Raw genomic sequence first — 25,066 nt, 5'->3', positions numbered from 1 at the left:
AGCAAGATGAATGGTTATTTATTGTTGCAGATGTGTTAACGGGATTTGAGTTGCATTGACCAAGTTAGGTATGTGACAGCTATGTATTTCTTATGGTCTTGTTTTGCAATAGGTCTGCAACTCTGATGTACAAGCTTGATAGGCATCATGCAGGTGGTTATGTTTGATGTTTTGTGGATTAGTTCAGGGTCATGATGCCACTGACTTATAATTGGCTTCACTGCAGGATGGTCTTGGTTTGCCTCATGTATGATGTTGTGCATATCTAGTTCCACTCATGGGTTGACATGCTTCATGTTGTAGGACTACCTTGTTTTGCTTATGGTGAGATTTCAATTAATTGTTGGTTGGATTTTGCATTGCAAGATATTTTCAGTGTTAACTTTTGGATGACTTGGCATGTATGACCTTGTTTCTCTTACATGTCTGCTATGTCAAGACTTGTGCACCTGTAGCATGATGAAGCTAGCTACAGCTCTGACTTTGCAACATGTATTTCCCCTTTATCCTATACCATTATGGCTCTGTTTCTTGCTTATGTTAGGCATGGATCCAAGTGTGTTGGCTGCAGGTTCATGATGGTTCTTGGCTTGCAGGATTTAGGGACCATATTAAGTAGTATCAGGTCTGGTGTTGTGAACTGGTATAGGCCAAGAAGGACCATTGTAGCAGGCTGGTTTTGGCTTTGGTCAAAGGACAATTGCAATAGGTTTATGGTTGGATGCTTGGTTGATTGTGTAAAGCTCATGGTGATTTGATGGTTTGTGATATTGCTGCTTTCACTATTGCAGGATGCAGGATCAGTGTATTTCCAATTGCACCTTGCTATACCAGTTTGTAGGGTAATGCTCATAAATCACTTCCAAATTCCTGCATCATAGTCTTGCAACCCTGTTATGGTTTTGGCTTGGTTTTCGGCAGGTTTATGGCCAATGCATTGGATGCTCAACATGGTAGCAAGTCTGGCAAACTCACTGCTTTGATATGGTCTCATTTGGATTATTGCAGCATGATGTGGTGTTGCAAAGAGTACAGGACACTAATGCTTTGATGGCCATTTTGGTAGCATGTGAGCAGGTTCATAGGCTCATTGGTGTATTTATGCAGCAGGATACTACTCAGTTTTTGGCTCAACTTATGCTTGATGAGGCTTGGGGCTAATTTCCATTGCAGGGTCCTTTGCAAGTTCCTCATGGCCTTGTTTGGTGGCAACAAAGCAAGGTAATGGTGTGCTGCACAATGCTGAATGGCTTGCTGCAGCAATATGGCCAGAACTGCTACACCATGGATTCTCAAGTGGTGAAATCATGCACTCCATTGGATATTCATGTGGTCTTTGGCTTGAACAATGAATGGTGGATCACAAGGGATAATGTTATGCTGTGTTAGAGCTCTTTGGAGTTGATTTGGGGCAGACCAAGGACAAGGGTTAGTGGGTCAAAATGTCAAAATAAGCATGGTATACACAATCTCATTTGCTTGAAGAAAGCATAACCAAGCATGAAGATTGGGTGAAACATCAAAGCAAAAGGCTAGGTCAAGTTTGGATGGTCAAAAGCAAGTGAAAGTTGACTTTGGTCAAAATTGACCAAAAAGTCAACTATTGGCCAAAGTCAACAAATGGTCAAAATTGCATTTTCTTTGTGATTTATTTGTAAATGGACATTGAATCAATGGTTAGGGTGAAATTTAGGGTTTTTAGATTTTGGGTTGACTTTGGTCAAAGTTGACCAAAAAGTCAACTGTCGACCAAAGTCAACAATTGGTCAAAAATGCCAAGACTTGTACTTTTTTGTGTAGAATCAAATGTGATGGTTTGAAAAACGATTTGCAAATGGTTTTACAAAAGATTTTTTTATGACTTGAATGCTTGACTTTGAAAAAGAACATAACTTGACTGACAGTATATGTTAATAAGGCCATGAAATAAGGGTATAAGATTAGAGTTTGAATGGGATATCCATGAAACAAATGGCATGATTAGCAATGGGCCCGTGACACAAGAAGACTGGTTGTTTGGATGATCAAGGCCATAGGTATATCAATAATCACCTGAGCAATGCCATGACTTTAGGTAAAGACCCATGCCCATAGAAGACCAAAGTAGGGTTAGGCCAAACATATTGGTAAAGGGTGAAGATTGAGGGGTCATGGATGCACAGTTAGGCCACCAAGTTTATCTGATTCACCATCTCCTAGATTAGGGTTTCCCTGAGGCTTACCCCTCAAACAAGTCTTTTGAATGAAGCCATAAGCCCCAACCATCAGTCCTCTAGTGTGTGAACCTGTATTAGGGTTTTGAAGACCAAGACAAGGCCTAGGGAAGCTTCATGAGATCAGACCTTGAGGAATTAGGGTTTTGAAGACCCTAGAGGATTGCCCGGTGAAGCTCCACGAAGTCATGCCTTGAGGAATTAGGGCTTTGAAGGCCCTAGGCTGATTGGCCACACCTTTGTTGAAATCACCTTTACCACTATCGTTAGGGTTTCACATCCCCTATGTTGATGATATGATCAAACCATGCCTTTGGACTTGATATCTGTGTGAACCCTAGCTTTATGGGCCCAAGTTTCTTCTGAATCCATGAGGAATGATGCATGTGGATGAATTATGAATGTATGCAAGTCATCTCCTGATCTAATGATTGGATGCATAGGTGAGAAAGGGGAGGTCAAATTTAGGGGTACAACATACATCATGCCAAAACATTGCATAACAATTTAAAGTTTTCAAGTTTGCATAGGGTGTAACCGATTGCACCAAAAGTGTAACCAATTACCACCCTCATTTTTTGTAAAAAATTTAGACCCAAGATTCGTGTAACCGATTGCACAAAAAGTGTAAACAATTACACCTGGGTGGATTTTGAAAAATTCAAATGAAAATTCAACCAAAATGTCATAACTTTCCATATTCTCTCTCCCTTAAATGATGAAAATAATATCCTCATCAAAAAGACATTGGTCATCAGAATTGGAAGAAGTTTTATGGGCATCGAACAACATTCAAATCTCATATTGGCCTGAAACTACTTCAAATGGTATATGGGAAATCATGTCACATTCTAATAGAGTTAGAAAATAAAGCTAACTGGGCAATAAAATTCCTAAACTTCAACCAGTCATCATCTCGAAGAAAAAAAAGGAAATTTCAGTTGCACAAATTGGATGAATTAAGAAGACAAGCCTATGAACCATCCAAATTATACAAAGAACTAGTCAAGAACTATTATGATCAGTGCTTGATAAGGAAATAGTTTCAACCAGGAGAACTAGTTCTTGTATTTAACTCATGCTTAAATTGTTTCATGGGAAATTAAAGTGAAAATGGTCACGACCATTTAAAGAGAAAGCAATAAAAACCTCATGGAGCCGTGGAATTAGAAGACCAAACTTCTCATGTAAAATGAGTTGTGAATGGTCATAAACATCACTATCATACACTTGGATGATAAAAAAAATAAGCATTAAGCTATTGATGAAAAACAAGCGCTTAATGGGAGGAAACCCAATCATATAGGATTTATGTTATTTCCCTAAAATTATATTTATATGAATTTCTATTACATTAAGCCATTAGATCTTGGTCTCAGAATGACACAGGTAAAATCAGAGGTGCTTATGTTACAGAGAGTGCAATAAGAGCGACCTAGTGCGTCTAGCGCACTTGGTTACACATGAGGCTAAGCAAGAACCTTGGGCTGGGCGAGATCATCATTGCAACACTCATTATTTTGTAGCCCGAGGACAAGCAAAAGTTTTTATGCAGTGGGTGGAAACTGACGATGATCAAGATAAACCTATACTTGTTTATTTTAATTATTTTCATGATTAAGTGTCAATTTATGAAGAAAAAAATTATTATTTTCTGAAAAAAATACTGCCAAAAAGGAATTTTGTTTGCAGATAGTTCAGATAATGATTTAAAAAGTTAAAATGTGTGGAACCAACAACGATAGGTTGACAACAAAAGATCAATGAACAAATCGCATGAAAAAGATTGTGTTCTCTTTAAATGCTTAATTCATGATTAATGCCTAACTATATGTGAAATATAGTATGATTATAGATTTCTTGCTTTATTCAAAGTTTTATTTTTCTATTGTCTAGAGAAAACACGCTGAGATAAGTTAGGTATCGTAAATCCTACCTAAGTGACATGTGTATGACCTCATGTTTTACTTAAACAATTTGAGTAACATGTATGTAATCTATGTAGACTTTGCATCAGACTTACTAGTTATTTTATGCATTTGAAAGTCATGGATATGATCAAGACATTGTTTGTATTGAGTGAAAAAATACTTGACCTAAAAAGCCTACTTGTGAGGATGAGAATCCTTTGACAAACCCCTTTGAGTGATACAGTAAAAATTCATTTTTCTCTTTCAAAGTTACAACCCTTAGCCAAATTTGAAAAGAAAAAAATGTTCACTACCTCATCTTAAGGATAAAAGAGCACATAAAAGCAAGGGTATTGTAAAAAGAAAAAGGAAAAAAATTCTAAAGAAAAACTCAAGTATTATTGATGCAGTGAAAAGAAAAATGCTCTAATAAAATCAAAGTTAAAAATCAAAATGTCAATCATACAAAAAGAAAAAGGCCCAAAAGAAATGTAAGAACAAGTTTGGATATACATCTACATACCATTATGTTTTAATGATAACAAATTGTAGAAGAAAATTTTTGTGCACTAACTGTTTGTCAAGTGTGCAGAAACTAAAAGGTCAGAACAAAATCGAAATAGAAAGAGCAAATGAAGATTCTGATCAAGGAATTTCAAATTTCTTGTCTGGAGAAAACTCTGATAGTTGAAGACTCTGAAAGAAGCCAACTATGATTGTCAACACATAAGACGTCAAAGGCTAATGGAAAGTAAACTTCAAACCAAAGCAAAGTCTGAAGCAAGGTCTGAACGACATCAAATTATAAAAGCCAGACTCTGAAGATAGCTATGACATTGAAGAAATCAATCTGAATGCAGATGAAGTCTAAAAAAAGCAGAAAGAAGATTGAAGAAATAAAAAACACATGTTGAGAAAAGGAAGAATACAAAGTTGTATTTAAAGCAAGTCAAGCTTCAAGATTATCAAGTCAATGTTTCTCAATATAAACCATGCAAACAAACTGTGTTAAAGCTCTGACTACAAGTGTGTGTGCAAGTCTCAACACCCAGTATTCAAAGGACTCTGAAGTCTCTCAATGTTCTAAAGAAAAATTCTAAGTTCTACTCAAGCATCACCAATATATTAGAAGCCTATGATTAGAAGTTAATAAGCAAATGAAATATTCTCTTATAGTCAACGCATCTGAGTTGAACAAAGTATTAAATGCTTATGCATTTCTTGTTCACATTCACTCTAGACTGTAGTACTTTCAACCCTCACTCTTAATAGACTTTATAGTCTACATCCTCTAGACTCTAGACTCTAATCAAGCTTCACTTCATTTACTATATGAATCCTCTGATTATGACGAGTAGTATACTCAAGGAAAGTACAATCAAAAAGAGATTTATCATTTTCTAACGTAGACTCACTTTCATTTAAAAAGGGATGAGAGATCTAAGATAGATTCTAATCTCTACTCAAGCTTCAAACCACTTTCATAAGAAGCCTGTGACTAGAATATTTGAATTAAAGGTCTTTACTATTTGATGTGAAAAAACTTCAAAAGACAAATCCATTTTTAATTAAAGAATACTTCTCACGTCCCATCATCAAATAACTCTCTGCTGCATGTGTCACTCAACTGCTGCACATAAACCTACCTTCATACAACAGTTACTCCAAAGGTCGATTCCAATTCTACCCTCCAACAAATCTATTCTCCAACAGATCTATTCATCTCCTATATATTCTGAAGAATGTGGAAGATGATAAGATGCCAATGAGAGAGCAAGCATAAAAGAGAGAAGAAAGTAGAAAGGAATAAATATTATGTGGATGCAAGCATGCATGTGGATATGTGTGAATCTTAGCAGATGTTGGAGCCACAACATCACAAAACAGAAAGAGAGAAAAACTTAGAACTTTAATTATATATATTTTAAGTGTAAGCATTTGAACTTCATCATGTGTAATATGATTATAGAAGAAGCGCACTTGTAAACATGAACTGCTATAACCTAGTTGGTTATGTTCCTCAAGCGACCAGGTTGGTCAGAATCTTGAGAAGTGAGTAAAAGGTAGTCATTGAGGGAGAAATATTCTTAAGCGACCGGGTAGGTCAGGTCTTAAGGAGTCAATAATCGTTGGGGTTTCTTAAGCGACCGAGTAGGTCAGGCTCTTGGGAAACTAGGGACAGGTTGTCATTTCTTTGTAACCATGATTTGATTATTGGATTAAGTCATTGTATAAGGAAAAACACCTAATGGGTGGACTGGAGTTAGCCTAGTTAACGGTGAACCAGGATAAAATGCTTGTGTCTTTTATCATTGTTCTTATTATTCTTGCATCTATTTTGGGAAGTGAAAAGTTAAAAAGCTGGAAATACAATTCAACCCCCCCCCCCCCCCCCCCTATTTCTTGTGTTTCATGCACCTTCAATAAAATGGTTGCAGGAAATGGAAACAAAGAAATATAAATTCGTGAAAAGAAGTACCTTATGTTCTCTTATCTTTATCCTTTTGAATCCAAAGAAAAACGGATATTTTTTTGTAAGTACAAACATGTTACAACTGAAAGGAAGACCTTAGTGATCCATGACTGATGATATAACTTGTGATAAATCTTAGATGAAATACAAAATATTGATATATTACATGCATTGTATTAACTATTTAGGGAATCACTAACCAATGAGAGATACTTAATGAGATCAGGATTCTAATGAATGATTAATTGTTGATTTAGACATGTTTTAAAAATCTTACTTTGGTGAAGAAAATTGTTCATTTTTATGCTATGATTTATGGATAGTCATAATATTGATTACAAACTTGCATTTGAAAATAATACCATGGCAGACAAAAATTTCAAAACTATTGACCCAAGTGAGTCAACCTTGTCAAATGAAACATGCATTCAAAACATTTATGAACCATATGATAATTTTGTTTGATGACAAACAAAAAGATAGTTTTGGAAGAGTTAATAAGTGCTAGATTCACGTGAAATACGTCAACACTTATTGACTTATTTTACAAATAATTGATATAAAAACCCTCCAAATTATCTATGAAAAGTAAGAAAATACCTATTTGGATTTTCTTGTATGCAAATAAGTTAAAAACTGGGAAATCACAATTTGGCATACAGAAAACATACTAGAGTATACCTTGAAGAGAAAGTCCCGCTAGGCCCATCATAGATGCGCTAAGCACATGCATGTCCATATGGCACAACCAACTTCAAATACTTCATGGTGAAGCAAGGTTTAACCTGCTAGTCGAAGGGATGATGCGCTAGGAAAGAAAAGGCGGCTATGACCACATGTCATACATGTAATCATTACTTGTTAAGGAATAAAAGCAAGTTGGGATAGGAATGTTAGAGAAGGTGATCAGTCGCCAATTCTCCTTGTTTTCTGACACTCATTCGACACCTTTGTAAGAAATCGGTAACACATTAGTCACTTATTTTATTATTTTGTTGCGTTATTTATATGTTTGATATTGTAGTCTCTATTTAAGGAGCACGTATTATATGCATCATCATACTCCATTTTATGGCCTTTTGTGGTAGTTCTTTTGATTTCAGGTATAAACAAGTGCATCGGGAGGATAGACGGGAAAAACAGGCATTCCGGACCCGACAGAAGAATAAAAATGGACCTATAGTAGCCCTGACACGGTCACCCGTGTTGGCCAACACGGGCCGTGTCAGGAGAGAAGGTGGAGAAATGGAAAACAGGAATCTGACACGGCACGTGTCAGCCTCCCTAAAGGGGCGTGTCATAGCATATTTGTGCCAGAGGCCAACACGACCAGGCGTGTTGCCTGACACGGCCAATGTTGGCTTTGAATTTCCAATTTTTTGCTGTTTTTGACACGACTTATCCCGGTGGGAATTTTTGACTTTTACGCAAGAAAATTTTTCATCAGGAACTATTTATAGTGGGTCTGAATTGGAGAAAAGGAACTTTTTACACGAAAAATAATTGGAAACGATCAAGATTGAAGAGAGGACAAGAAGCGAAGAACGGGGATCCTTCAAGAGCGGAAGCGATTGAAGATCAACGGAATTTCGAACTTTTTGTAATGTCTCAATTTTACTTTGTATTTGACTTGAATAATATGATAGACTAAACCCCCCAATGCCAGAGGGGTGTCCCTGAATTGATTATGTAATGACTTCGATGTTTGTTTTCCCTTAATATATCTTATTTGATTTCAATTTCACTGTATGATTTGTGTAATGCTTTCTTTTTGGCAAAAATTAAGATTGATGCATGGTTAATGATTAGCAGGATTGCAATGGTTAAGGTTTTCATACAGTGAAAACGTAGTAGAGATCACCTAGGACTAGGGATATCCTATGGTTACCGGATTAATCTTGTTAATTTAAAATGCTTGGTTTCATCATAATCACCTAAGGACTTAGAGGTTAGATTGAATACCAAAGGTTTCCCTCCGAGGACTTAGGGGGAAATAATCTTAAGATCCGGTAATTGAAATAATATTCAGTATTAAGGAGATATACACTCAAGGGGTCATTACAGGAGATATTTACACACCTACCTTGACATATCATATTAACTTGTGAAAATATTTATTTGTTATATTTTTCCTTACAGTGAATTTTTCAAAACCATAACTATAACTTTTGTTCAATTGAGTGACTATTTACGTTTATATTGCTACGCAATCCTCAAGATCGATCTTTGGGAAACTTCCCTATTATTACTACATCGGAGAAAATAGTACACTTGCTATTTTTCCGATCAAGTTTTTGGCGCCGTTGTCGGGGATTGCCAAATATAAGTTTAAAATTATCTCAATTGAAATTTTGTTGCTCTGCAACTAAAATTTATTTACCGTATTTTGAATATTTTATTTCGATTATACCAGCTAATCTGTGTCTGATATTTGTATGCGAGGTAAGGCCTCAACTGATTTTCCTTTTGACGCAGAAATCGAAAGAACCTTAAGGGAAAGACTCTGACAAGCTCGATTAGGCAGATTGGAATCAGACGAAGAACAACTTCCCATCCATTCAAGCTCAGGTTCATGTTCCGATAGAGAGATCGAAACTATGGATGATGTTCCACCACCAACCGAAAGACTGTTGGGAGACTACGGATGGGCTAATGCTCAAACCGACAGATTAACTATTGTCAACCAACTAGTGAATGTGGCTAATTTCCAGCTGCACCCAAGTACCATTAATCAGCTTGAAAGGAAGCATTTTATTGGAAAAGTGAATGAAGATGCCAACAAGCATTTGCAGAGGTTTCTGACCATGAGCAACACTCTAAAAATTGATGGTCACACTGAAGAAGCCAAGAAGTTGAGAATGTTCCCGTTTACCTTAGCGGAAGAAGCTGAAGAATGGTTTTATTCTTTACTTGCCGGGAGCATCATAACTTGGGAAGAAATGGAAAAGGCATTCCTGAATGAGTATTTTCCAGCGTCAGTATTTCTGCGGAAGAGGTATGAAATTCTGAATTTTAAGCAGAAGGATGGGGAAACTTTGGGAGATGCCTATAAGAGATTCAAGAGAGTCCTGGTAGCCTGTCCAACTCATAATATGGATGCTACCGAACAAATGCAAATGTTTGTGAATGGTCTAAAAATAAAGACCAAACAGCTAATTGATACCGCAGTCGGTGGTTCCATAAATTTTTCAACAGGCACCGGTATCAAGAAGATCATTGAAGCTATTGCTGCTAATGAGCACATGGAGTTGTATGATAGGTGTCAAAGCAAACCATAAGGGGTGATAGATTTAAAGCTGGAAACTAATAAAATTTGTATTGAAGACACTATAGCTGCTGAAGTTGATAAGAAACTGAAGGCAATGAATATAGGCACACACCCGGTAGCACAGATCCAACCAGTCCCTACTGTATACTGTGAGATTTACAGTGGTCCTCACCAAACGTGTTATTATTTTGCGACTCCTCAACATGTGGAAGAAATCAAATTCTTGAAGCAAAATAGTCCTTACTCCAACACATACAACCCGAGATGGAAAAATCATCCCAATTTCTCATGGAAAGATAAAAAAGGAACCGCCCCTCAACATGGTCAATACCAAACTCAATATCAATAACAACAGCAACAACAAGCCCCTAAGAAAGCTGATTGGGAAATTGCTATTGAGAGAATGGATGCCCACAATGTCCAATTTCAAGAAGAAACCCGGAACAATAAAAACATTACCACGACATCTATAAAGAATCTTGAAGTTCAAATGGGGCAAATCGCTCAACAACTAGCTTCAAGTTCTCAAGCACAAGGTGCTCTACCTAGTTCAACCGTGACAAATCCTGGAGAGCATAATAATGTGAGTGTTGTGACAACCCGAAAGGGGTAAATCTGAGGAAGTTGTTGAGGAAGTTGATGAAGAGAGAGACCAATTGATCAAATTAGACCTTGAGATCAAAGAAAATTAAGTGGTTAGAGAAGAAGTAGCAGCACCGAAACCAGTGGTGAAAGAAACAGGCATTGAGCCCAAACCGGTTGTTAAACTCCCATTCCCCACTCGGAATAAGAAAAAAGGGCAACATGAGAATATTTTTGAAAAGTTCTTAGAGTTGTTCAAGAAGATGGAGATTAATATTCTGTTGTTGGACGCACTTGAACAAATGCCTACATATACAAAGTTCATGAAGGATATCATTTCTAAGAGGCGTACCGCCGACACTAACCCAATTATCCTCACTAAAACTTGTAGTGCTATTTTGCAGGGTATGAAGATTCCTATCAAAAAGAAGGATCGCAGAGCTGTCACTATCCCATGCACTATTGGAGATAGGTCATTCAACAAAGCTCTGATTGATCTGGGAGCTAGTGTGAGTCTCATGCTGTTATCTATCTACAAAAATCTGGGTATATGGGTTGTGCAAGATACCAGATGACACTCCAATTTGCCAATCATCCAGTCAAGAAACCGTATGGCATTGTTGAAGACGTTCTGGTAAAAATTGATAAGTTTGTTTTTCCGGTGGATTTTGTAATTCTCGAAATGCCGGAAGATGAAGAGATCCCTCTCATTCTAGGGAGACCCTTTCTGGAGATGGGTCAGTGCTTAATAAACATAGAAGAAGGAACAATGACACTAAAAGTTTATGATGAAGAATTAAAAATATATGTTCGAAACACCATGAGGTACAAGGATGATATTTGTACAAGTCACACTATAGAGGTTTTGGATCAAGTGACGACATTTGATAACCTTCTGCCTACACCCCAGTCACCTTTAGAGAGAGTGTTGAGTTTGTCCATTTTCGAGTCGGATAAAGAGGTATATAACGAAGACTCTGCAGTGCTTGCCTTGTTGGACGCGCAAACCCCGTGGAAAGGATCTAGACCACGCTGGTGGGAAGATTTACGCCTACCTCCATCTAGTGAGGAGAATGAAGAACTTAAGAAGGAAACAGAGTTGAAATAACTTCCTAACAACCTCAAATATGTCTTTCTCGAACCTGAAGGGAAATGTCCTACTATCATAAACTCGAGCCTTCAGGACATCCAAGAAGAAAAGCTCATCCAAGTCTTGAAAAAGTACAAAACTGCTATTGGATGGAAAATTGAAGATTTGAAGGGTATTAACCCTACTGTTTGCATGCATAAAATATTAATGGAAGATAACCACAAGCCAGTAGTCCAACCGCAGAGGAGACTCAACCCGACAATGAAGGAAGTGGTTCGGAAAGAGGTAGTTAAGTTGTTGGATGCAGGTCTTATATATCCCATTTCGGATAGTCAGTGGGTGAGCCCAATGCACGTTATCCCTAAAAAAAGGGGCACAACTATGATAAAGAATGAAAAAAATAAGCTAATTCCCACACGAACAATAAACAGGTGGCGCGTATGCATTGATTACAGAAGATTGAACACAACACCGAGGAAGGACCATTTCCCTTTTCCATTTATTGACCAGATGTTATAGAGGCTGGCGAGGCATGACTACTACTGTTTTCTAGATGGATACTCTGGGTATAATCAAATTGTTGTAGCACCAGAAGACCAAGAGAAGACGACATTCACCTGCCCGTATGGTGTTTTTGCTTACCGAAGAATTCCATTCGGATTGTGTAATGCCCCAACCACCTTTCAATGATGCATGACGTCCATTTTTGCGGACATGCTCGAAAAGCATATGGAAGTCTTCATGGATGACTTCTCGGTGTTTGGATCCTCATTTGATAACTGTTTGACTAATCTCTCTCTTGTGTTAGACAGGTGCCAGAAAACCAATCTAATTCTGAACTGGGAGAAATGTCATTTCATGGTTCACGAGGGGATAGTTTTGGGACATAAAATTTCATATAAAGGAATTGAAGTGGACCAAGCGAAAGTGGAAATGATCTCTAAACTCCCACCCCCGGTGAATGAGAAAGGCATCATGAGTTTCTTAGGACACGCAGGTTTTTACCGTAAACTTATAAGAGATTTCTCAAAAATTGCTAAACCACTAACCACTCTGTTGGTTAAAGATAAGGCGTTTATGTTCGACAAAGAATGCACCATGGCATTTGAGACATTGAAAAGCAATTTGATTTTTGCACCCATTGTTATTGCCCCAGATTGGTCTCTACCATTCGAGATCATGTGTAATGCTAGTGATATTGCTGTAGGGGCAGTTTTAGGACAGAGAAGAGAGAAGTTGTTACATGTCATCTACTATGCGAGCCATGTGTTGAACCCAACACATATGAACTATGCAACCACGGAAAAAGAGTTATTAGCCGTGGTTTACGCGTTTCATAAGTTCAGGCAATATCTGTTGGGATCAAATGTTATAGTGTATACGGATCATGCCGCTTTGAAATATCTGTTTTCCAAGCAAGACTCTAAGCCGAGACTCCTCAGGTGGATCTTACTGCTACAAGAATTTGATGTTGAGATCCGAGATAAAAGAGGGTGTGAAAACACAGTGGCAGATCATTTATTCCGCATGTCACCTATTGAAGAAACAGAAGAAAAGAGACCGATAAAGAATGAGTTCGCTGATGAACACATACTTGTTGTTATCGGTGTCCCGTGGTTCGCGGATTACGCAAATTATTTGGTGGGGGGTGTAATCCCTAACGATTTTGATTCTAACAAGAAGAAAAAGTTTGTTCATGATTGTAGGTTTTACTTGTGGGATGACCCATTCCTTTACAAAAGGGGTTTGGATGGGCTGATCAGAAGATGTGTCTCGGAGGAGGAACAAAGGGATGTTCTTAGAGCTTGTCATGATTCGGAATACGGAGGACATTTCAGTGGAGACCGAACAGCAGCCAAAGTTCTTCAATCAGGTATATATTGGCCTACTCTATTCAAAGATGCCTAGAATATTGTCAAAGGATGCGACAGATGTCAAAGAACATGGAGTATCTCAAATAGAAATCAAATGCCACAAAATGCTATGTTGGAGATTGAATTGTTTGATGTATGGGGAATAGACTTTATGGGGCCATTCCTGCCATTGTGTGGAAAAAATTATATCTTGGTAGAAGTTGACTATGTATCCAAGTGGGTAGAAGCTGTGGCATTACCTTCCAATGATGCTAAAGTGGTGGTGACATTTTTCAAAAACAATATCTTTTCGAGATTTGGAATGCCAAGAGCACTTATCAGTGATGAGGGTACCCATTTTTTGAACAAATTGATGGAAAACCTGCTGAAGAAGTATAATGTTAAACACAAGATCGCCACTCCTCATCACCCTCAAACGAGTGGCCAGGTCGAAGTATCCAACAGGCAAATTAAGCAAATATTGGAAAAGACTGTGTGCGCATCTAGGAAGGATTGGGCACTAAAGTTAGAAGATGCACTATGGACATACAAAACAACCTTCTAAACACCCATATGGATGTCCCCGTATCAGTTGGTTTATGGTAAAGCTTGTCACTTGCCATTAGAGTTGGAACACAAAGCATTTTGGGCATCCAAATTCTTGAACTATGACCTGGCCAAAGCAGGCGAGTCCCGCATCCTTCAGCTCCATGAGTTAGAGGAATTTCGTAATGAAGCGTATGAAAATGCTAAGATGTACAAAGAACGGACAAAGAAATGGCACAATCAGAAGCTGCAGAGAAAAGAGTTCATCGAGGGACAGTTAGTGCTCTTGTTCAACTTCAGATTTAAGCTTTTTCCAGGAAAATTGAAATCTAGGTGGTCTAGCCCATTTTTGGTGCGTAAAGTGTTTCCCCGTTGAGCAATCGAACTGAAAAATCCAAATAATGGGGACACGTTCAAAGTAAATGGACAACGGTTGAAGCACTACTATCAGGGACAGGAAAGTGGTTTGATTGAGAATGTTCATCTCCAAGGATGAGGGTGACGACCGTCGAGCCATGCGACGTTAAACACAACGCTTTGTGGGAGGCAACCCACGCGATTTTTATCTAACTATTTTCATGTATGGTGTGTTTACAGGTTCACTCATAGGTTCACGATTACATCGTGCAATTCAGAAGAAAATGGTTGATTAGGATTGTCGGACACCAGAAGAACAGGGTTAAAATCGAAAAACAGTGAAAAAGTCGGAAAATTTTGGAAAAACAGGGCCCTGACACGGGCGCCCGTGTCAGCTGACACGACCCGTGTCAGGAAAGGAAGCAAAACCCACATTTACAGTAGGCTGACACGGTCGCCCGTGTCAGATGACACGACCCGTGTCAACCCTACTGAACCAAGCCTTAAATTCAAGTGGCCTGACACGGCCGCCCGTGTCAGGTTCAACGACCATATTTTTCAAAAATTTTATTTTTGTGTTTTGTGGGCCCCAACCAAACTTTTCACCAATTAAACACTTTTTACCCACTATCCACCAATAAATTCTGATTTTTCTTCATCACCTTCCTTCATTACTTCATTATCTTTCTCCTTCCTCACACTTTCTCCACATTCCTCCATAACCGAACTCACAAAAAGCTCCAAACTTTACTGCCATTTCCTGTCCAAAGTGCCGACATCCTTCATGAAAGTTATTCTACTCGCCATCCTCTACAACGCTACGATAATATTTTCCCGTTTTCCTTAAAAAAATTGGGTGATAATTTATATTTCAGGAAGCAAGAATGCCGCCAAAAAGAGTCTCCAAAGGGAAGCAAGCGGACGCGGAATCATCCCGTCCAAGGAAACGGACAATCCGTCATCCCAATTCACATGACATAATTTTTGATAACCCGGAGCATGAACGGAGGTACACATCGCATGTCAAACGGAAAATCACTCCGACTAGGTACCTTTGCTCCGACACTCTTTTTCAATTAGGTTTGTCTGAAGAACTGGATAGGATGTTTCATGTGCTTGGAATGCTGGAGTTTGTCCATTGTGAAGCTCCAACCTTTGAGCGCATCACATTAGAACTTCTGAGCACAATTGAGTTCAAGCTCAAAAAGGGTTGGACGGGTACAACTATGTACTTTGGAGGAACTATGTCTTTCAGGTTGTACAATGTCGACCATGAGTTGACGGTCGAAAAGTTGGGTGAAATTCTTCACCTACCCCTTTATGGCCCTGAATCCGTACCAGACAACTTCGATGCTAAGACATTCTGGTTAGCCATTACGGGATGCTCCGACTACCAGGCTAAAGGAGCAAAGGCGTCAGGCATTCAAAACCCCTGCTTCAGGTATGCCCAGAAGGTGCTAGCCTTTACACTATTTGGCAGGGGCGACCGTACAGGCGTAGCCACCCAGAGAGAGTTGTTCTTTTTGTTTGTCATGGCAAACCGGGTAGTAGTGAGTGTTGCAGCATTTACTATAGATTATCTGGGTCGTGTGGGGAGAGCAGCCCAAGGAGGAATCTCCATAGAAGGCATCATAACTCAAATTGCCCAATATTTTGCATATGACCCGACTACACTTAATGAGACACCAGTAGAAGGTAAGAACAAACTGGACATGAACGCTTTGGTCCAGCAAGGTATGATTTCACAAGTTTTTGATTATTATGCCTTAATGAGTTCGGGTCAGTTTATTATGGCTCTACCTGACCCGACACATATTAGCATCTCAAACACGGCCAATTGGCTTTATGAAAATGCCGTCTAAGATGATATGGACGAGCACAATGCTGATACATTTGCTGCAGGTAACCCACATGAGGAAGAAGTGCAGGAAGAGATGCAGGATCAGGAGCAATTTACTGCCCCACCAGAGGAATCCATGCACCCCGGTTCGTCATATGTGACGCCTGGCCAATGGTCATGGATGCAAACATAAATTGAAGATCTCTGAGCGGAACAAGCACGCCAAGGTGTAGAGCAGGCCCGTCAAGGGACTCTGATGGATGAAATGCACTCGATGATGCAACGCCTGATGTTGCAATTTACGCCTCCACAATGAGCCGATTTGAGCACCCCTCTATCTTGGATGCAAACATTGCGGACAATGTTTAGTTCAAGTGTGGGGTTTTTTTAATTATTTATTGTTGTTTATGTTTGTTTGGTTTGTTGTTTGTTTTGATTCTTAATATTTTTGTTTGAATTAAGTTGTGTGTACTCTATGTGTTACAAATAAAGGACATTCGTGCTGGATGAACGATGAAGCTTGGAACATTTGGATGGAAGACACACCCCTCTACTTGCTCTATTGGAAACCCCCGAAGATTGATGCTACCAACTTAAAAAATCGGATGCGACTCTCTGTCATTGGATTTTGTAGTGATACTCCGCAATTGAAGAGAAGACGAAGCTACACCACACTGAGAAACATCTTGGAAGCCTGAAAGCGAGATAAAACATGGTGAGAACTACAAAAAGCCAAACACTTATCATCATGAGAGCTGTTCAGGTATGTCTTTGTCTCTCTGGGTTTGATTTAGAGATATTGAAATTACATAGCACACGATACACACTAAGGCATTATTGTTTCTATTTTTACCATTATATATAGCCATAAGCCCATACACTACCACACCATGCTTAGACAAGTGTTGTTTACCCTGAAGCTACCGAACAACTTAAGTTTGGGGTTTCATCAAAATTTAGGGACACCGACAAACCTTAGATAAGTGAAAAAAGATGAATAAAAATGCAGAGAAAAAGAAGAGAAAGAAATAAAAAAGAGAAGTCTTGAAGCACTTATCTAGGAAGTCTATGGTTGGCAAAAAGTTTGCATAAAGAGAGCAATAAAAGAAAATATATGCGCCAATGAACCTCAACAAAGAAAAAACGCTATCCAAAAGAAATAACCCCGAGTTTGAAAAAATAACAAACGGCACAAGGTAACAACACGAAATCTGAGCCTAAACCCCTAGTATTCCTTTTTGTTGTTTCTATTACCCACCTTACACCTTAGCCCCGTTACAACCGAAAAAGTCCTCAAATAGTGTGTGTTTTGTGTTGCTTGTTATGAAGGTATATGTATTTCAAACCTAAGAGCTGATTTTGCATACTCTGTTTTCTTGAGTGTAAACACTTCGACCCCGAGAGATTTAGTGAGAGTGTGAAAAGCTACAGGCCAAAAGATGTGTCAAAGTTAAAGTGTGGCTAAAGTCGGAAATCGGGAAAGAGTAAAACTATGATTGAAAGTGAACAGGAGAACGCGAAAGATCACGGTAGCATTGTGGATTCATTCATTTGGGGGCAACCGTCCTGATGTCTCGAGCATCACTTGAGGACAAGCAATGAGATAAGTTTGGGGTTGTGATCAGTCGCCAATTCTCCTTGTTTTCTGACATTCATTCGGCACCTTTGTAAGAAATCGGTAACACATTAGTCACTTATTTTATTGTTTTGTTGCGTTATTTATATGTTTGATATTGTAGTCTCTATTTATGGAGCACGTATTATATGCATCATCATACTCCATTTTATGGCCTTTGTGGTAGTTCTTTTGATTTCAGGTATAAACAAGTGCATCGGAGGGATAGACAGGAAAAACAGGCATTATGAACCCGACAGAAGAAGAAAAATGGATCTACAGTAGCCTTGACACGGTCACCCTTGTTGGCCAACACGGGCCGTGTCAGGAGAAAAGATGGAGAAATGGAAAACAGGGAGCTGACACGGCCGCACATGTCAGCTGACACGACCCGTGTCAGCCTCCCTGAAGGGGCGTGCCACAACATATTTATGCCCAGAGGCCAACACAGCCAGGCGTGTTGCCTGACACGACCAATGTTGGCTTGGGCACTTGAATTTCCAATTTTTTGCTATTTTTGGCACGACTTATCCTGGAGGGCATTTTGGACTTTTACGCAAGGAAATTTGTCATCAGGAACTATTTACAGTGGATTTGAATTGGAGAAAAGGAATTTTTTACACCAAAAATAATTGGAAACGATCAAGATTGAAGAGAGGACAAGAAGCGAAGAACGGGGATCCTTCAAGAGCGGAAGCGATTAAAGATCAACGGAATTCCGACCTTTTTGTAATGTCTCAATTTTACTTTGTATCTGATTTGAATAATATGATAGGCTAAACCCCCAAATGTCAGGGGGGTATCCTTGAATTGATCATGTAATGACTCCGATGTTTGTTTTCCCTTAATATATCTTATTTGATTTCAATTTCACTGTATGATTTGTGTAATGCTTTCTTTTTGGCAAAAATTAAGATTGATGTATGGTTAACGATTAGCAAGACTGCAATGGTTAAGGTTTTCATACAGTGAAACCGTAGTAGAGATCACCTACGACTAGGGATACCCTATGGTTACCGGATTAATCTTGTTAATTTAAAATGCTTGGTTTCATCATAATCACCTAAGGACTTAGAGGTTAGATTGAATACCAAAGGTTTCCCTCTGAGGACTTAGGGGGAAATAATTTTAAGATCCGGTAATTGAAATAATATTAAGTATTAAGAAGATATACACTCAAGGGGTCATTATAGGAGATATTTACACACCTTACAGTGAATTTTTCAAAACCATAACTATAACTTTTGTTCAATTGAGTGACTATTTACGTTTATATTGCTGCGCAATCCTCGAGATCGATCTTTGGGAAACTTCCCTATTATTACTACATCGGCGAAAATAGTACACTTGCTATTTTTCCGATCAGCAGGGTATGCACCTTGGGAGAAAAGGAGGTGGTGCGACCACTAAGAAGTGTATTTTTTTTTCTACAAATAAGAGTTTACAGTTCATTGTGTAGCGGTAAATACATGATCATCAAGCTATGGATAAGCTAGACATCAAATAACAAGAGTCGCCACCGCGCTTTTATTGTTTCCAAGGGAAAAGGGAAAAGTACGAACAAAACCCAAAAATAAGAAGTTTTCAAATCAAAACTAATAAAATGCCAAAGATTACAGGAAAGGGGGTTGGTTACACCGAGGGAAGGTGTTAGCACCCAAAGTGTCCTAGGTACTCCTAGGGAGCCCTTTCTTGTGTGCATATGTATTTTGTACAAAGGATGTTTGCAAGTAAGTAGAATGGGGGAATGAGAAAAGAATTCATTAATTATATTTTTGTGTTTGACAAGACCTTCGGACTTGTGCCTACGTACCAACATAAAAAATGAGGGATCAAAACCTTGTAGTTCGTGATATAAATTTCAAAGTGGATGCTTTGCTTTTAACAAAAAATAGGTTTGAAAGGCACAAAAGCCTAAAAAAATGGTTTGAATGAGTTAGTTCTTTTTGGCTTTTGAAGTCTTTAAGTCAAGTATAGTTAAATTTATTTACATGTTTATTTAAGAAAAGAAGTTTAAAATGCAATGACATAAGGCTAAAGTTTCTAGTTTGAAAAATGGTCTAAATTTATAAAAAAAACAAGTACAAACAAAGAAGTTTTTTAAAAGGAGGGAGAGATTTTGAAATTAAAGAAGTGGGGAGGAGATGAAAAGACTAATCCTAAGCATAAATTTAAAAGTTAAGAGTTGAAAAGATCTGATAAATGGGCTACAATCCAATAGACAAGAATATCATATAGAAACCCAAATTCCCTTGGATATTAGAATCAAGCAACAAACAATGCACACAATATTAACTTGAAGAGCAAGGCATCAAATTAAGATAGCCACATCCAAGCTTAGCAGCTCCATGATCTTCTTCAAATTTGCCCATGTAGCAGATGAATCCACAATGCCATAAGTCACAGGCTCAAAATAACAGCTTCACAATGATCATGTTGCAGATGAACTCAAATGGATATTCATTGATGTATCAGATGAAGTTTCAGATTACAAGCACTTGGTTATAAGAAAGTTGGCATTGGCCAAGTCCTTTGCATAGGGAGTGTTGCCTAAATTCTAAGTCCAATTGTCTCATACCAAACCAACAGTCCACACAAGATGTTTTTTATGGTTTTGGTTTTTATTATGTACATTAATGGTCAAAGACCACACAAACAAGCACAATATACACAAGCAAAATATATCACAAAATATGGTCCAAATGGACAAAGTGAAAATGGCATTAACATAAACAAGTAGAATGGTATGAACAATGGCAAATGAATAAGGCTTAAAAACAAAGTGCATTAAAGTAAATGACTTGAAATTAAATGTTAGTTATTAATGAGTTAGAAGTTAGTATTGCTTTTACGTTTTATTTTAAGTCATTCTTTGGAGAACACTCAACCCACTTATCACAAGCATGGATCCTTAAACTAAGACATCTTCAAAAGGAAGGAAAAAAAGCCAAGTTTCCACACAATACCATGAAAGAGGGGAGACTTACAATCTCACTAACTAGAATGTTATTCCTTTTGTATCAAAAATTTAGCGCTATGTCAAGCAATCATAATTAGACTTATGTAGAACTCACAACTATTTGAGGTCGGGCAATAGAATCTTGGTGTTAATGCATGTTGAGACATAGTATAATGGACTATGCTCATGAAACATACCACACATAAAAAGAATATGCAAAAGTGGTGGCCTAATCTCATCCATACTTATGTTGATTTTGCAATCAACTAGCCTTAGGATGTAGAGATATCATAGGTCCATGATATGAATGCATAAAGAAGGGGAATGAGATGAAGAGGGAGGGGAATGGATCAAAACTCAAATCGGACAAAGGAGAACTTTTACCAAATTAAGATCATTCATTCATTTTGGGAGATGGAATGTACATTCCATCAATCCCCTAAAACCAATTATCTTAACTTAACAAAGTCAAATCAACTTTGACCAAGGCCCGACAACACAAGTCGAACTTATACAAACTATAAAAATGGCTCAACACAATTATTTGGCATTTATTCAATTTAAAAAATGCTAAAAATAATGCATTAAATTAAAATATGGTTTGTCAAATTCCTAAAACCTCATCAAAACACCAAAGAAATGGCCATGAGATTTATCATAGGTCAAACAAGGTCAAAGGACCTTGGAGATTTTTTTTTAGAATTTTTAGAGACTTAAAAGTATTTTTAAACAATTAAAAAATAATCATAAAATCAATTAAATCATGCAAAATATTAATAATGATCCAAAAAATAATTTTAATTCAAAATACGAAAGAGGATTTTATTTAAAATTTTTTTGGTGAAACTCTCATATTTTTTGGATAAATATTAAAATTAATATGAATTAATGAAAATCAAAGGAATAAAATGAAAATCAGAAAATACAAAAAACGTGGGCCACTTGATCTCCCTCATTAATTGAGGTGGCAGATCAAGTGGTCACACGCGCGATTTCCACCGTAGTCACTAGTCAACGCGTAACACAAGTGGTATTTACAAGCAACGCACGTGATTAAAATTTTTGAAAAGGATCAATGGCTCTGAACCATGCCAATACATCACCGGCGTTAAACCTCCGGTCACCTTCTCAGGCGAACCTCGCCTGACTGGTTCAGTCATCACCATCACATAAATGAAAAAGGAGGACATGATCTGAAACAAAAAATAGCGTAGAGCACGAATCTAACCTCAATTTTAACTAACTCCAAATATATAGAAAGATATGAGGAGTTGAATTTTGAGGTGTGTCAACTGAGTTGCTTTGATTTGACCTCAAAGCAACTCAATCTTCTTACCTACATTGGTAGGACTTCAAACAACCAAAGATCCAAGAGAATTGATGAGAATTCACTACAACAAACAAGACCTTAGACAACGCTTTTTTTAGCCTTAGACAGCGCTTTAAAGCGCTGTCTAAACCACCGCTGCTAAAGGTTTAGACAGCGCTTTTTTAAATCTTAAAAGCGTTGTCTAAGCCCCCCCCCTTAGACAGCGCTTTGGCCAAAAGCGCTTTCTAAGACCCTCCTATTTTAATTTTTTTAGGTATACCTTAGACAGCGCTTTTGGCCAAAGCGCTGTCTAAGGGGGGGGGGGGGGGGGGGGGGGGGGGGGGGGGGGGGTGGGGGCTTAGACAGCGCTTTTCAAAAAGCGCTGTCTAAGCCCCCCCCCCCCTTAGACAGCGCTTTTGCCTAAAGCGCTTTCTAAGACCCTCCTATTTTAATTTTTTTAGGTATACCTTAGACAGCGCTTTTCAAAAAGCGCTGTCTAAGCCCCCCCCCCCTTAGACAGCGCTTTGGCCTAAAGCGCTTTCTAATCCCCCCCTTAGACAGCGCTTTTTACAAAAGCGCTGTCTAATGTATACGAAATTTTTTGAAGGATTTGTTTTAAACCACATTTTTTCCAGGTTTATAAACCAGAATTTCTACCTGTTTTCAACCAGATTTTGACAGAGAATTATCACATTTTATACATGCCATTTTGGCCTTTTTTCTACCAATTTTTGGCTAACAAATATATATATATACCAATTCAAACCAATTTTGCCTTAAATGTATCAAAATATATACAAATTTATGTACACATTTACAAGTCATTACATATACTACAAATGTACACATTAATTACACAAATTTATGAAAAAACATTGAGCTCTATCATGAATTGACACCACTCCTCTTTGATTTCGTCCACTTGATCCTTTGTATAAAATGCACACTTGAATTCCTCAAAGTACTACATAATAATATAACATATTTTGAATTAATTCCAACTATTTAATTATATGAGATATGTGTAAATATAAAAATAACTCATAAGTTAGAAATACATACATCGGTGGGAATCACTAATCGGCCCAAAGCAAGAGTATCTCGCATAAACCTCAACATGAAATACCCGCAATCTATTTGATTACGTTGTTGAGGACACTACATATGAAAAAGAAAATATGGATTATAAATCCTAAGTTTTATCAAGTGTCATCACTAATATAATAAAAAATGTGGTAATTAAAAATATACCGCCACTTTAATCCATGTAATGCAGTTGGCGCCCCTCCTTGAGGTTTGGATATCTCGTTGGGCCCGAAAAGCTTGTAGGACGCTAATAAAATAAAAATGAAGCAATTAGAACAATTCACATAAACTAAGAAAATTTTGAACATTCTCACTTACGTGTCAATTAGGACCTTCATATCCGGGTATGTTGTCCAATCATTTCCTAACGAGTCAAGATAATACACAATTTCTCGGATAGGATTGATTGCGAGCAACAACCAATGTCCACTGTAATGATTAGGCAAATGTTAGATGGTAACTTGGAAAATAATTATAATAGATGAATTTAGAATGAAATGCTAACCCGGTATTAAACGGTATAAAAAACAACTTCTCCGCATCTTTATTGTCCATGAGGATCCGAAGAACATACTCCGTCACGGTATGCGGTCTACTTAAGATTAAACCTAAGTTGACGGTCGCGGGTGCTAAGAATCCGAATGACTCGTCCAAATCATTGGGGCGCATCAATTTGTCATACAAAAACCTAATATAAAAACATCATTAACACCTCTTTTGAAACATAAAGTAAACCGGATTAACATAAAGTAAACATCATTAACATAAGTTGTTTAATTAATAAAACAAAGTAGACCGGATTTACCTAATATATGTATTGACAACGTTGACGCCGATTTCTTCATGACCAAAAACTTGCATGAAGTCTTCATTACCAATCATTTGGTCGTAATCAAAGCCGAAAATCCCTACCTCCATATGTACAATCCGAACACCTCCGGTCGGTATATCGGTCATCTCTAGAAATGTCCTGAGGCACGACCTATACTTGGTGGTAGGTTTTTTCCTAGCTACGGTCTTCTTAGCACCAGAACTTTTTACCCGTGCGGAGGCGTTGCTAACCTCCTTTTTTTGTTGTGCGGAGGCATTGCTAACCTCATTCTCTTTTGATTTGGATTTTGTGGGAGTCTATTTAACATAACCAAGGAAAATATGTAAGTAAAATTTTAAGCATAAATTTTAAACTTTGAATATACACATTAAAGTTAACATAAGTTTTAAGCATACCTCATATCCTACGCATATGAGGTTTGTCGGCCATGCAACAAACGAACCTACTGCTTCGTGCACCGTTGTTGCATCCGAATCATCGCTAGGATATGGTAATGCTGCATTCGGCTCAACTGCAATATCAACTGATACCTTCAAACATCCAGCAGGGAGCTCTCTAGTGTGGAGTAATACTCCGCTAACGTTATGCACTTTTCCCTTGCCAACCATCCAATAGTATGGTGACGACAAATACAGCTGACAATGGGAAATGCCCTAAAACCAATAATAACAAGAAATCGTTAATGTGTATATATGTCAAATACATAATTTAAGCAAATAGTTCAATTTAAGACAATTATATGTAATTACCTCTGGAATGTTCGGCTGAAAGGTACAGTTGATACTGTTTTTGTCCGAAGCATCTCTGTATACCGTTGAGGCGCTAGCCTCTCTTTCTCTCCTCAATGCATCAAGCTCAGCTTGCATGGCTTCCAGTCTTGCATGAAGCTCCCGATTACTAGGAGCCTTTCCTTTTTTAACACTCAGGGAGGTCGGAGTGACTCCAAATCCCTTACCCCTCACCCGACCAGAATACTCAGGGACATCTAATGCCCGACTAAGTATGCCCTTAGTATCATTGGGAGATATAGACTGAGATAGCTCCTCCTGAAAAATCAGATGAATACCGTATACTTGTCAAATATTTGTGTATAAAAATGTTATTCAATTAATGAAAAAATGTTATACTTACAC

The 25,066-nt window shown here is 38.0% G+C and overlaps 1 long non-coding RNA gene across 1 annotated transcript; it reads right to left on the bottom strand.

Annotated features, from left to right (window-relative positions):
- Positions 1-23,312: 23,312 nt before the first annotated feature.
- Positions 23,313-24,228, bottom strand: LOC127135274 (uncharacterized). Its single transcript, XR_007808494.1, has 4 exons — positions 24,014-24,228; positions 23,607-23,789; positions 23,420-23,530; positions 23,313-23,348 (listed from the first exon to the last, which is right to left on the bottom strand). It is a non-coding gene; the product is annotated as an uncharacterized LOC127135274 (long non-coding RNA).
- Between the last annotated feature and the right edge of the window lie 838 nt (positions 24,229-25,066).

Source organism: Lathyrus oleraceus, chromosome 4 (assembly GCF_024323335.1).
Source record: "Lathyrus oleraceus cultivar Zhongwan6 chromosome 4, CAAS_Psat_ZW6_1.0, whole genome shotgun sequence".
NCBI lineage: Eukaryota > Viridiplantae > Streptophyta > Magnoliopsida > Fabales > Fabaceae > Lathyrus > Lathyrus oleraceus.
The sequence above is the reverse complement of the archived record's forward strand: the minus strand, read 5'-3'. Positions and strand labels throughout refer to the sequence as shown.